Below are 15,305 nucleotides of genomic sequence, written 5' to 3'. Positions count from 1 at the left end.
TTCGTATGTAATTATGTGTTGAAATTATGTATGTTTGTAAGGCGGTTTCAGAGAAACTTTGTATTGTTGCTGTTTTTGTTCTATTTATAGAACTACAACGAATTAAGCAATTGTTGTCTGTTTGTTTGAGTTAATCGGGGATTGCCCGTATTGCTTTAAATGTATGTAAACATTTATTTCAAGCAATTTTCGTATGTATTTATGTGTTGAAGTTATGCATGTTTGTAAGGCGAAGTATGTGATGTGTAGAAGATTAATATATGCAAAAGAAGGCAATTGGGAAAAAGTTTACAACAACTAAGGTATGACGTAACTGAATGCGTTTGTAACCATTTCAACTATTGTAGGAGTGCGGGTTCGAATCCCACCCTCGGGAGAAAAGGCTTTGAAGAGATTTACAAGGTATAATCGAAACAGCTGTCGCCTTGTCCGTCCTGATGTCACGTTGGTTAAATTTTTCCCAAATTATTAAATAAATTTTTTTTTATTATTTTATTCATGTGGCTGCTCCTGTTAAAGTAAATCGGCAGGTAAAATTCAAAGAATATGGCGGTTATAGAAATGGTAAAACCGTAGTAAAATTTATTGTCAACAGAATCGAAAATGCAGAGTGAAATGGCCGTAAAAATGACCGCCATTTGACGAGCATTGTGACGTGTGTGGGCAGAGCAGTGCTATGCTAACATCCCAGCAAAAATCTAGTGACCAAAGATGGCGACCAACAACAAAATATCCCACATTGTTCCACAATTGTTAGTATGGCAGAATGAGATGGCCTAATTGAAATGCCCGATACATATATGCTTGCCTTTTCTTACATGCTATGTACCCTCAAATACGTCACAAAAATTTTCTGCGAATCAGCCATTCCGTTTACCATAGTTACACGCAACATCAATTGATAATCTTCCAAAAAATTTATGCATAAATTGTACAGATAATTTGCAAGCAGCATATACTTTCAAACAAGTAAATTGTACAGATAATTTGCAGGCAGCATATAATTTCGAACAAGTAGCTCGTCGTTCAGATGAAGAATTTAAGAAATTGTCGGCTACGCAGAAAGTGGAGACAAAATTAATTTATGCTTCTGCTGAGACTTCTAATGCTTTGCAGGTAAGTTTGCTAAGGAATTTCTTATAGTTAATAATTTACAACTATTATAAATAATGTAATATATTGTAAAAATGTTTAATAAAAGAAATGTTAATAGATTTGAATTAAAGAAATATTTTATTTATATAGCAGTATAATCCAAGTAAAAAAACGGTCATAACACTAGTCAAAAGACGGTCATATTAACGTAAAAATACTCGTAAAGTTACAGGTATATAACTCAAAAAATGATTGCCAGAACGTGAATGTAAGAACAGTACAGCACTATAGTTTGTTTACTTTTCGATAACCTAAAACCGTATATGTGTGAGCAGTATGGACAATCACATAAATAGGTACGACGGAATGGACTGGTCACAAATGTTACTGCTGCCCTGTACAAATGCTACTTAGCGATTTACGTGTTCCATCGACACAGCTGTTAGTCATTTTCCTAGTCAATTTACGGGCACATTTTTGCTGGGATCCTATAAGTAGGAGCGGAATGAACGATCACATTAATAGGAACGAAACAGCAAATTTGGTCACAAAAGTTCATCACGCCCATGCAACTGTGACTATGAGTTTTAATAAAAGAGACACTTGGCTTTAATTCAAAATGCACAAACTAAAATAAAGTGTACCTTTAGGTATAACATTTTCACATTTCTAAGATAAGTCTATGAGTACGCTTACACAGCTACCGAAAAACTGCAATCAGCTGATGAAATCGGCCGTGCTGGTGTTGAAATTGCAACCGATTATCGGCCGGCAGTTTTTTTTTTCTTACATTTTACTTTTTCGCAAAAATACGCTTGCGTTTATGCTTGTATTTGCTTATCTCATAAAGAGCGCCTGTTTTGCACACAATTAATCAATTTTTGAGTCCACCGCACAAATTATTAATTTTTCACAGTAAATGCACGCAATTTATCGAACGATAAAATTGACCACGCGCGAATTTATCGGCAGTGAAAAACGACAACAGCCGACAACAATTCGGTGATCGGTAGGGTGTCAAAATCGGTGGCTGTGTAAGCGTACTACATGTCTTTCATCAACCAAACGTTGTGAACCTAGTTTTGCTTCATTGCAATGCAATAAAATACAGAGCGCAGTAAGGTTTTAGTAAGCTACGGTTAAAAAATTTGCATTGTGGCAAACTCAGTAAATCGTAAATGAAACCAAGCAATTGTGTTAATGCTATTTTTATAGATGCTTACTTTTTCCTTAGCAGTTTAAACTTCATACCAGTGCCTAGATGCAGTAAGTGTGAGTTTTGAACTGAAACTAAAAATCAAGCGTCTTAGAGTTTCAGCTGTGTAATAATTGAACCGGATTACATGTAATTAGTTACGAGAGACTAGTTAACAGTGTTGTGATTTAAGTTCATAGGGTTTTGCAAGCACCTATCGGAATACTTTTACACAAAACACTTCTTCTGAAATCAAATTTCTTTTGCATTTGCTTCAAAAGCTGAATATAAAAAAAAAAGTTTTAATCCCAATTCATTCCACATTTATGAAGCTATCACTTTCAAAAAGTATTTCTGCCTTACTTCCAGTTAAAATATTTCTTGGCACAAATACTAAGTTTTCAAATATCCTAAGTGGAATATTGGAACGATTCGAACGAAAAGAAGAGAAAGACTTAAATATCGACGTTCCAAACGAAGAGAAACGATTTCAAAATTTTTGCATAGAATTTTTTTTGTAAAAAATTTTAAAGGTATTACTGTTTCTAATTTCATTCTTTTAAATAGTTTTCAATTCATTGTCAAATTTCTTTAACACACGTGTATTTGAGATAAATTTTTTTTGCTCGACTAGTCACAAAAATATATCACGAAAAGTGTTTAACAACCGATCGAAATATCTAACCACTAAAACAAGTATTTTTTCTGATAAGTCCGTTGTTTCACCAACAATTAAGGACAATATGTTTGCTCAAACATTCAAAACTTCTCTTTTTAATGCCTCGCCTAAATTATCCCCCTGGTGAAATATTCTTGTTCTGCTACGTTTTATTGATAGAGCAATTTTCGTGGTAAGAATTCCATTGAAGTGAATTGAAAATTATATATGGGTTAATAAATTTGCGGCAAATTTTATTAGCAATATTTTGAATATTGTTTTCAGTGAAAAAAATAATAAAAGTGCCCAAACCGTGCCGAGAGAGGACTAAAATTGGGAAAAGGGACCAGCGGACCAAAAGTGGTTGGAAGGCCCATTTTTGGTTCAAAGGACCGAAGTGGCAACCGTGTTCTCAAATGCAAGCTTCCACATCATTCCATAGCTTCCATAGGTACTTCGACATTACGAAATACATTAGTTACGTTCCATTGAGACTTGAGCGAGATACGGATAGAAATTTAACATGCAAATGCAACAACAACGTTGTGATCCTGATATTTATCTGGTTCAATTTCTGGTCCGTATAGCATTTATGTTCGTTTCGTTTTCTGTAGTCAATTTTTTGACAGCTAACCACTTTTGAGTTGGTAGTACTCATGGCTCATGGTTGGCTCATCTCTACAGCAATAACATACCTTTGTTCACATTGCCAAAATTAGCGTGTTGGTGTTGGAAGAATGGAATGGAATGAAAACATAAAACTTAGCAGCATTTGTAAGTAGTAAGAAAATGTTGTAAATTCGTTGGTTTCTTTTTAAGTTTGCCATCTCTTTCTGACAATCCCTACTCCAGTGAAATGAAAAAAATAAAATCAGCTGGTGAGATGAGCCAACCATATAGTTGAGCCATTGTAGCACTGAACTAAATACGTGTACATTTGTGTATACATAAAAGATCTCGCCATATTTAAAAGCAAAAACACTGAAAGAGTAAACAACTTGAAGATGATGTAAGGAAAATAAATAGTTTGCTTACGTGTGAAACTTTTTAATTTTAAGAATTCTATCAGTATCTTAAAATTTTGTGTACGTTTCTTCTTATTTTCTACAAAACAGATGTTTTATATTAGTGCTGCCAGCTCTCATAAAGTTGATCCAGATCGTTCCAATGAGATTTGAGCCAGAGCAAGAGCTCGATAAACCAATGGAACGGCCCTATTAGATGTGTATTTTAAAATCTATAGACGTTTACGCTTTAACTTTATATGGACTGCTAAGCGTCAAACATAAAATACATCTCTGAAATTGCCGCGCATAAAATTAGTACTACTAAATTTCATTACGCATTATACTCAGATGTAGCTGAAGTATGTCTACACTAATTCATTGTATCAGTTCTTAAAATGGTGCGTGTCCACAATTCATCGCAACTGATTCAGCTATATGTTATACACTATGGCCATCAGAGGGTTGTGTCTCCGCTTTTAGGTACACCTTGTGCTGTAGCTAGTTATTTAACCACTGCCGCGAGATGGGACTATTAAGCATTATCTAAGCGAGGATAAGCGCTTTTTTTACATGCGTATACGTTTACGTTTGCGCGTAAAAAAAACGCAAACGTAATCGTATACGCGTTTAAAAAAAACACGGATATTGTCGCGTTGTGCGGGAATGTATCATTGCATAAACACTTTTTGACCACCAAAATACCACAGATTATTGCTCGGTTTTTCAGTGCGAGTTTAAAATGTTTTTATAAATTGACTAGAGTTTAACCTTGCCACTTTGTTTGATAACATACAATTTTGCTGTTCATCTCAGCTTAAGCGGCCGAAGTGGCAGGGTTAAACTCTAGTCAACTTTAACTGGAGTTTACACTCGCACTGAAATACCGGGAATAAGTATAAAATTTCACAAAAATAATAAATTTTTTCGAAAAATCACACAGAATAACTGCAGTCATTGTTTGCGAATTTAGAAACAATGGGAATGCCAAATACGAACGTGTATGAAATGTAATGTCAAACGTATAAGCGCATGGTTGTATTTCAATGCACGAAAATGCTTTAAGCATTGTGAATCAAACTAAGTGTGACATCTTATCTGTCAACTGCCTGACAGGATGTTCAATATGGCTACTTATTAGCGTTTTTACAGGGTGTTCAATATCGCGGCGCATAGGGCCGGCTATCTTCAGCGGGTGATAGAAAGAAATACAGAATGAGACAGCAATAGTCAATTACAAATCAGGTGATCCAATCACTTTCGAATTTTGACGTCTATGCAGAAGATATCACACTTCGTTTGATTCACAATGGCTTTCAGAACGCATGAAATTGTTAAAAGAAAATTGAAAAAAAAAATGATAAAAACTTTAATATAATAAAAACCTTCTTTTAATAACAAAAAATACGCCATATATATTCTATATACATCAATTGGCAAGGATTATCTTATTTTAAAATTTAAGCTAAATATTTCATATTTATTTCATATTTATTTATTTAAGTATATGATTACAAAAATCTTACAGACTAGATTTTATATGGATATATGTGTACATATGTATATGGATAGTACTAAACTATTTAGCTTAAAACAGAAAATAACATATTTTTAAAGCAAGTTCGAGATATAGAAAATTCTATGCAATGATTGGAATTAATAGAGTTGATTACACTTAGAGCGCGTGTGATTGGAGCATTCATCGCATAATTAGATCTTAACTTTTCAATAGTAAACTGTCAGGTCGTGGGTCTTCCCCGCGTTGGGCTTCATTCAGACCTTGGCCCGCTTTGATGTAGAGAGCCTCACATGTTGAGGTGGAGTACGCTGTTAAAACAGCAATATTAAATGTTTGGCTCGTTCAAAATATATGAACAAAAAAACCGAAAAGTTACCAGCGGGTCCCTCCTAAACCAGGTGTGGTATCCACAGTATGGTTACGCAGAACACCTTTCTGCGTTGGCGGCCTTCTGTTGCGCTTATAACAAATCACCCTGGGTGGGTCCAACTCCGGTTTGAAGACCAAAACTATATCCACGCAAAGCACTTATTTTCACAGTTTTTTTTTGTTGGGTACCCAACAGAACAACTATCACACGAAAATCACCAATTTCCACTGCAAATATCTCCGGATAGAGATACAATTCTTATTTTCCGCCTTCGGAGCATTTTTTTCGAGATTAAGACGCATCTTTTGACACCTCTCTCGACATGTTGTGGGTAGCAGTCGATCCCTCAACTAGACTTTATCATAATAAAATTTATAGAAATCGTGTTTACCAAAAATGTAAACACGAGAAACGTCAAATGAAAATGTCCCAAAAACACCATTGTGAACTCACGTAAATTCACAATGACGAAAAAAGCTTTATTTGGAAGATTTCCAGATGGGCATGCATGACATGGTGAGAATAAGGACAGGGATAGCTATATGGTGGTCATGATTGCGATAGACAAAAGAAAGACCGTGGGAAACGGCAAATGGAAACGGTTCTTTTCAGCGGTTTGGATAGTATAAAAGGGGTAACTGGAGGAGAACAAAAGTAAAGTAAAATATAGCAGCATATCGGGCTAAAGTGCGCGCTCCGCTTATAAAAGGAAAAAACATTTTGGTTTTTGCCTGTGATAAAGTTTTAAAATTCCCTGTGCGCGAAGATCCAGAAAGGATCAGTTTAGTGCCGATAGCAATAATTCTTAAGTTTTGATATAAGGCAAATTGCCTTCAATTAAAAAAAGCGGTTTCGGTCGATAATTTTAAAGAAAAAGGACGACGCTGCATCCAACCATCAGGACAGGATTTCCTTGCTACATAAGGATGTGGAATATTTGTTTACCTGGTGAGTGTTTAAATTATGAAGATTTTTTTTTTTTTTTTTGTCATATAGACTTTCGCGCCGTTTGGGGTTCACGCGACCTCAATTTCGACTTCGGTCACCAGCCTCTTCCATAAATCCGCAAGCACGGATTTTCATGAGTGAAGATTCCCACTCAATCATTGTTTTCTTGCGTATTCCTAAATTCTAAAATTACTATCTTTTTTTTTATTTAAAATAATAAATTTTTTGTGGATACACTCATTTTATATTGCGTGTAGGTATGTGGGCAAATAATATTTACGTATGTGTGACATAAGGCGCGTGAACGCCAAATCGGCTTTGGGAGCCTTAATAAAAAAATGTAATTGGCGCTAATTGAGATTTCATTCTCGTAGTGGGAACCGGAGGTGGCCAGTGAAGCCTTTTTAAAGCGCCAGGGAATCACAATTTTTACAAATCACGAATTTTTACAAATCACGAATTTTTACAAATCACGAATTTTTACAAATCACGAATTTTTACAAAACCACGAATTTCTACGAATTCGGTATCAAATTTTACAAATGAAACAATTTTTTTTCAACTTCAACATCCTTGTTTTTAAATGCAACAATTTTTTTTCGCAACTTCAATATCAACTTGTTGCGAGTATCAACAATTTTTACAAATTCAACACCATTTTTACACAAATGCCACCCTACAACATTTTCATCGAATAAAGCGTAATTGCATCTCATCATATTTTGATATTGCAATCTCATCACCTATAAATCCTTTTATTTGCATCTCGGAAAGCTGCGTGCAATTGGATTTGTTTATTCACCTAGCCATTTACCCTAACGTTGGAGCGACCCACCTCGTTAAAGCAGTCGCCAAAAAAATTCACCATAATGTAATATGAACAAAAGCTTTTTATGGTAAATAGGAATTAACAAACGAGTCAGGGTAGTCTAAGAATTGTTCTTTTTGTATCCCAAATTTTAAATTGTATAAAAGTGGAATTTCACATTGATGTGCATAGACGTATAGCCGAGTCACTATAAAATTTATCCATTTTTTTGTCTTAAACGTAATATTCGATTAAACCAAAATTTATAACATTGTAAGGCGTCTGTCAGTCACAAAATACACCAAAACAATTTATTAGGCTGTTTTTACCCCCAGCGGGTAAGGGGGTCAGAATATACCCGCGGTAGGTATGCCTGTCGTAAGAGGCGACTAAAATACCAGATTCAAGGGATGTGTAGCGCAACCCTTCAGGTTGCCAGCGCAATATATAGCTTCTCCAAACCCAATTGTCAACCTCACCTGTCCGGGGCGAATCCTGTTTCACTAACAGACGAGGCTCTGGCGACCCCAAGCTCCTCATGGAACTTGGGGGTGGGGAGGGAGGGGATGGCCTGAAGGTTTAATGTGGCCACATAAATCGTTCCCGAGATGGTCGGGCTAGCACCTTAATGGTGCTGTGGTACCGGAGCGTACCGGATCTGTATCCGGCAAAGGACCATCACACCGATAACACTCCCCAAAGCCTTCGGGGAGCAACCTTATCGCTACAACAACAACAACAACATTAGGCTGTTTTCTTTTCTGTTTTACATTTTTTTTTGCAGAATGGGTATAAACTCTGCACAAATAAGCCCCCCGATCCCCACGTAAAAGAGCTCTTTTAGGCAGGCATTAGGGTGTGTTTTAAAACTCTTTTTTTATATAACTACACTTGAGTAGATAAGAGTTTGGTGATTTTGGCGACAGAAAGACCCAGAAATAAAGTCCAAAAGAATATTTGTCATAGATTTTCTTTTATATGGAATTTTTGCACATTTTGATTTTTTTTAGGTTTATTATATTTATTGGCCTCTTCATACGTTCATAAATACTGTTTTTAATACGTTTATTTTTTACTTTTATATGTTTGTGTAAAGGTATAAATTTTTTTTTGCGAGGAATGAACCCATATGTGTTAATCTCAAATTTACATATATGTATATATAAATTAAGTTGTTTGAAAAAAAAAATATTATTGAATCTGAACGAAGCTTGATTCCTTTTGTATAAGATTTTATTTCATTCGTGTATAGATTTTAAGATTATGTTTATTAAAAATGCGTTATTGAAGTGAAAAGAGAAGTAATATGGCTTGCTAAATTCTTTTGGGGCGGGATGTAAGGGTGGAATGATGAGGAGGTAAGTAGGAGTATGGAGCATGGTATTAGGGTGACCGCAGAATAGGTTACATGATGCGAGCGGTCCAAGGTTGGGTGGGATTCCTGTGGTGCGGTGGGTAAGTGAATCCGAAGAGGTTGAACGGAAGGAAATAAATATAAGTGTGCGTCCGGTTCCCAGATGGCGGGTTGAGAACCACGGCCTGCCAAATGTACTGAGCTAGCTAGGGCCACCATCGGGAACCAAAGCAACGTGTACGTGACAAAACACATTATGTTGGCGTAAGTTACGTGGTAGCACATGAAAGTTCAATAATGCAAGAAGTATTGGATAATCGATAATACAATTAAAGATATCATAAATGAATATAATAGAAGAAATTACCCTTCTACTCTCTAATGTATGCAGATTAATTAACTTACACCTGGATGTATATGAAGGGATCGGTAGGTAAAAATTTATGTCAGATAAGCAATATTTCATAAATATTTTTTGAACACGTTCAATCTTTTACTGTGAACCTCATAATATGGACACCAGATTATAGAACCATATTCCAGCATTGATCTTACAAACGCATTATACAATAACTTTTTAGTATATGAGTCTGTAAACTCTGCGCTATTTCTTTTTATACTCAGTTGAGCAGAGCTCACAGAGTATATTAACTTTGATTGGATAACGGTTGGTTGTACAGGTATAAAGGAATCGAGATAGATATAGACTTCCATATATCAAAATCATCAGTATCGAAAAAAAATTTGATTAAGCCATGTCCGTCCGTCTGTCCGTTAACACGATAACTTGAGTAAATTTTGAGATATCTTCACGAAATTTGGTATGTAGATTCCTGGGCGCTCATCTCCGATCGCTATATCGAAAATATCGAAAAATGGAAAAATTGAGATAATTCATTACCAAAGAGGGATAAAGCGATGAAACTTGGTAGGTGCGTTGAACTTATGACGCAGAATAGAAAATAAGTAAAATTTTGGACAATGGGCGTGGCACCGCCCACTTTTAAAAGAAGGTAATTTAGAAGTTTTGCAAGCTGTAATTTGGCAGTCGTTGAAGATATCATGATGAAATTTGGCAGGAACGTTACTCCTATTACTATATGTATGCTTAATAAAAATTAGCAAAATCGGAGAACGACCACGCCCACTTTTAAAAAATTTTTTTTTTTAAGTGAAAGTTTTACAAAAAATTTAATATCTTTACAGTATATACATAAGTAAATTATGTCAGCATTCAACTCCGGTAATGATATGGTGCAACAAAATACAAAAATAAAACAAAATTTCAAAATGGGCGTGGCTCCACCCTTTTTCATTTGATTTGTTTAGGATACATTTAATGCCATAAGTCGAACAAAAATTTACCAATCCTTGTGAAATTTGGTAGCGGCTTAGACTCTAGGACGATAACTGTTTTCTGTGAAAAAGGGCGAAATCGGTTGAGCCACGCCCAGTTTTTATACACAGTCGACCGTCTGTCCTTCCGCTCGGCCATTAACACGATAACTTGAGCAAAAATCGATATATCTTTACTAAACTCAGTTCACATAATTATCCGAACTCACTTTCTATTGGTATAAAAAATGGCCGAAATCTGACTATGACCACGCCCACTTTTTCGATATCGAAAATTACTAAAAATGAAAAAAGTGACATAATTCTATACCAAATACGAAAAAGGGTTGAAACATGGTAATTGGATTGGTTTATTGATGCAAAATATAACATTAGAAAAAAACTTTGTAAAATAGGTGTGAGACCTACCATACTAAGTAAAAGAAAATGAAAAAGTTCTGCAATACTGTTCGTGGTATTACATATATAAATAAATTAGCGCTACCCGACAGATGATGTTCTGGGTCACCGTGTTCCACATTTTGGTCGATATCTCAAAAACGCCTTCACATATACAACTACCACCACTCCTTTTTAAAATTATTATTAATACCTTTAATTTGACACCCATATTGTACAAACACATTATAGAGTCACCTCTGGTCCGCCTTTATGGCGATATATCGAAAAGGCGTCCACCTATAGAACTAAGGCCCACTCCCTTTTAAAATACTCATTATCACCTTTCGTTTGATACCCGTAATGTACAAACGCATTCTAGAGTCAACCCTGGTCCACCTTTATAACGATATCCCGAAAAGGCGTCCACCTATAGAATTAAGGCCCACTCCCTTTTAAAATACTCGTTAACACCTTTCATTTGATACCCATATCGTAAAAAAATTCTAAAGTCACCCCTGGTCCACCTTTATAACGATATCCCGAAAAGGCGTCCACCTATAGAACTAAGGCCCACTCCCTTTTAAAATACTCATTAACACCTTTCATTTGATACCCATATCGTACAAACAAATTCTAGAGTCACCCCTGGTCCACCTTTATAACGATATCCCGAAAAGGCGCCCACCTATATAACTAAGGCCCACTTCCTTTTAAAATACTCATTAACACCTTTCATTTGATACCCATATCGTACAAATAAATTCCAGAGTCACACCTGGTCCACCTATATGGCGATATCTCGAAAAGGCGTCCACCTATAGAACTAAGTCCCCTCCGTTTTAAAATACTCATTCCCACTTTTCATTTGATACCCATATCGTACAAACAAATTCTAGAGTCAGCCCTGGTCCACCTTTATGGCTATATCCCGAAAAGGTGTCCACCTATAGAACTATGGCCCACTCCCTCTTAAAATACTCTTTAATACCTGCCATTTGATACGCATGTCATACAAACACATTCCAGGGTTACCCGAGGTTCATTTTCCTACATGGTGATTTTCCCTTATTTTGTCTCCATAGCGCTCAACTGAGTATGTAATGTTCGGTTACACCCGATCTTAGCCTTCCTTACTTGTTATAAATGCCAATAAAAAATACGCTTTAGGGATTATAAAATTTAAGTGTTCAATGAACATAAATGGTGAATCAAATACGATACCTAAGTCTCGAATTTTATTGACCCTTACCAAAGGTATATCAGAAGCGTAATAAGTTGAAATCAAATTCTTATTTAATTTGGAATACGTAACACTGTAACATTTACTGACATTGAGAGCAAGCATATTCCTCTTGCACCAATCATTAAAAGCAACTAATTCTGTTTGAAGTGCAAGAACATCAGACCCATGTTTTATTTTGAAAAAGATTTTCAAGTCATCAGCGTAAATAAGATGACCGCACTTTTTAAAGCAAGCACTGACATCATTAAAAAACATTATAAAGAAGAGTGGACCAAGGATGCTTCCTTGAGGCACACCCGAAGTAGCCACATATGGCGCTGACTTTACATTATCGATAACAACAAAATTGATTCTATTGGATAAATATGAACTTATCCATTGTAAGAAGGTGGAATAAAACCCCCAATGCTGTAGCTTAGCCAATAATACTCGATGAGATAATCTATCAAAAGCTTTGGATAAGTCAGTATATATGCAGTCGACTTGGCAACCATCTGTGAACGCTGAAATGCAGTAATTGGAAAATACTGATAGATTAGAAATTGTTGAACGTCCTGGAACAAATCCACGCTGATTTGGGGAGATATGCCGCTGAACTAACGATTAACTTTCCCATAACCACTTTCTCAAACAGTTTCGACGGGCAATTTAGAAATTGGTCGATAATTTGAAACATAACTCTTATTACCATTCTTGTGAACTGGTTCAATATAAGTAATTTTCCAAACATCCAAAAAATGCCTGACTTTAGGGACAAATTAAAAATGTATAATAAGGGTTCCGCAACCGAAACCATACATTTCTTTAGAAAAAACGATGAAAATTGTTGATAGTCGCACTGCTTTGAGCTCTTGATAGTCTTAATACTTATAATAATATCATCTATGTCAAGAAATAATGATGGGAAGTTAAGACAAGACGATATGTTATCTAGCATACCACTATTGTCACTCGGAGCGTCACTAAAGTCGAAATTCGCTTTGAAAAATTCTGCGAACAAATTTGCCGAGTCATAAGATGATGTTGAATTTATACCTTGGGAAGACACAGATCGCGGAATAGCTGAAGATGACCGCTTAGAACGAATAAAATTCCAAAACGACTTAAGATTGGATTTGATGTTACTCTCGAAGTTATTAATATACTGATTGCATAAGAATTTATCAAGGAAATTGAACTCCTTAACGTACTTTAAGTATTCTGGCTTGTGTTGAAGGGAATTCGATTCCTTAAAAAGCTTATAATATTGTTACGAATATTAGCAAAACTAAGGAGTGCTGCCATCTCCAGGCCGATGCTAAGCAGTGACGTGAATTCACATCAATAATTCAATCATTATGTATCTACATAAACGAATCAATAATTGCGTCTACACATATGTACACATTCCGACGAGCAACATTTACATACAAGGCAGCGAGAGATGAGATGTCACACACAGATGAATTTACTTATACGCTTATGTGTGTGCGGGAGACTGTAAACTACAAACTCACATATGCACATCTGAGAAGCGCTAAAAAGTAGACAATTGTAAACAAGTAGAAACTATATGAGAACTATACACACACGAATATAGTTGGTAAGTTCTGGAAATGGAAGAGCCTAGAAGTATGCAGCGTAAACTATAAAAGCGGGGCAGGCGAGTAAGAAGTAATTCAGTTTGATTTGAGTTGTCAAGCAGTTTGATTAAGACGATATCTAGCGAGCAATAGCCGTGTTATTTTGAATAGTAGAGTTTCATTGAGCTATCAATCAGTGTGGTTATTAAGCAAGCTATTCGTTGCACAGTTTGTTATTGTGAAGTACTTTAATAAAGGCCATTTTGCATTATTACAAATTGGAGTTATTTATTCAACAGTTTATTGATTCGAACTTAGCAGAGGATTGCAAATAAGAGGACTTGCAAGTAAATTCGTTACAATTGGTGTCAGAAGAGGAATTGTTGAATAAATTCCGAAGACTTCGAATAAACTTGGACATGGCAAAGTTCAGTGAATTGAAGATCCAGCAACTGAAAAAGGAGTTGGAGAACCGTGGATTAAATACAACTGGCAATAATATCGAACTTCAAGCACGACTACGAGAGGCAATAGAATTAGAAGGAATTGACGTGGAAGAGTATGTCTTTCATCTTGATGGCGATGAGACAACAAAATTGGAGGTGAAAAATGAAACACCGCAGACAATGGCGAACACAGACTTGAACCTGATATTGGCTGCAATATCGGCACAAATGTCCGAAATGTCATCACAAATATCCACCAACATGTCATCTCAACTGGAATCGCAAAAGACAGATATAACATCTAAGATGGAAACACAGTTAGAAGAACAGAAGACATATATGGCATCCAAGATGGAATCACAGGAGACACGTATTGCAGAAATGTCATCTGAAATAACAGCGAAGATTGAAGCACAAGAGGCACGAATATCCGAAATGTCGACGCAAATTTCAGCACAGATATCATCGCAGATCTCTGCTCAACTGGAAGAGCAAGAAGAGCGTATCTCAACAAAGCTGGAAGCACAGGAAACAAAATTCTCATCGCAGCTGGAGGCTGTTAGTGAACGACAAAATAAAGTGGAGGCCGAGATGGATGCTTTGAAATATCGGATTCAGGAGTTACAATTGAACCGTCCAATCACTTCAACGTCTACTCTGAAGGTAAAATCCCCAACGTTTGATGGTTCTGTTCCATTCCAGGTATTTAAGCTCCAATTTGAGAAGACCGCAGGAATGAACAACTGGAATGTGGAAAATAAAGTTGCCGCGCTCTTCGTAGCATTGAAAGGACCAGCTGCCGAAATATTACAGACTATTCCAGAGTACGAAAGGAACAGTTATGACGCATTGATGGCTGCTGTAGAACGGCGATACGGAAGCGAACACAGAAAACAGATATTTCAAATAGAATTGCAAAACCGCTACCAAAAAGCTAACGAGACTTTGCAGGAGTTTGCTTCAGATGTTGAAAGGTTGGCTCATCTCGCAAATGCGGACGCACCCGTGGAATACACCGAGAGGGTAAAAATCCAGAGTTTTATAAATGGCATACGAGACGTGGAAACGAAGCGAGCTACATACGCAAACCCAAAGCCAACATTCGCAGAAACGCTGTCACAAGCTCTGATTCAGGAAACAGCGTCGCTTCTGTGTAAGCCAGTTTTCAAAGCACGCCGTGTGGAAGTAGAAAGGCCAGAGTGGGTAGACGCAATATTGGAGGTGCTGAAAGGATCGCAAAAGCGGAATGAAAAAGTTATCAAATGCTTCAAATGCGGGAAGTCCGGTCACATTGCACGTCATTGCGATCTTGGTCCTAATAGTTCCAACAATGTGGGTGGCCGTAAACGCAAAGCTGGAGGAGATG

The 15,305-nt window shown here is 36.4% G+C and overlaps 1 pseudogene; it reads left to right on the top strand.

Annotated features, from left to right (window-relative positions):
• Positions 1–676: 676 nt before the first annotated feature.
• LOC137241615 (coatomer subunit gamma-like) overlaps positions 677–15,305 on the top strand; it is a 34,120-nt pseudogene continuing 19,491 nt past the window's right edge.

The sequence above is a fragment of the Eurosta solidaginis genome, chromosome 2 (assembly GCF_040869045.1).
Source record: "Eurosta solidaginis isolate ZX-2024a chromosome 2, ASM4086904v1, whole genome shotgun sequence".
NCBI lineage: Eukaryota > Metazoa > Arthropoda > Insecta > Diptera > Tephritidae > Eurosta > Eurosta solidaginis.
The sequence above is the reverse complement of the archived record's forward strand: the minus strand, read 5'-3'. Positions and strand labels throughout refer to the sequence as shown.